This window comes from Pterocles gutturalis, unplaced genomic scaffold (assembly GCF_000699245.1).
Source record: "Pterocles gutturalis isolate BGI_N339 unplaced genomic scaffold, ASM69924v1 scaffold34691, whole genome shotgun sequence".
In the NCBI taxonomy this organism is placed as follows: Eukaryota; Metazoa; Chordata; class Aves; order Pterocliformes; family Pteroclidae; genus Pterocles; species Pterocles gutturalis.
Window position 1 is genome coordinate 2,723 of NW_010106705.1, and position 486 is coordinate 3,208.

Genomic DNA, 486 nt, shown 5'->3' on the forward strand with positions numbered 1-486 from the left:
GTGTTAATGATCAAAATAAATTTAAAAAAAATTGGAACTTCCTTCCCACTGTACACATACATCTTCCCAGTGAGGTGCTCCTGGCTTTAACTCTTCAAAACACTTTTCTTTTTTATCAGGATCATTTTTTCTTGCCTGGATTCAGCTTCTCTTCCCCGAACTCGCATATTGGGCAATCCTCACAGAACGGCTGTGACTGCAGGCGCCGAGGTGCGGTAGTGTGTCGCCTGTCTGCCGCCTGAACGTGACTTACGGCGTTGAGCAGTCCCCCGAGGAGCTGTACATGGCACTGGGCAGGAACTTAAATCCTGCTGGAGCCCCACAAGCGAGGGATCTGGTGATGGGAACACGCCCTGGTGCTGGTGGGGTGCATGTCCTTCTCCCCCCAGTTTAGTAATGACCAGCAGCGTGAACGCATCCCACTGCCATCTCTCTAGATGGTGTTTAAAGCTCCAGGCAGCTGGGGGGGGGGGGCCAGCAAACCGC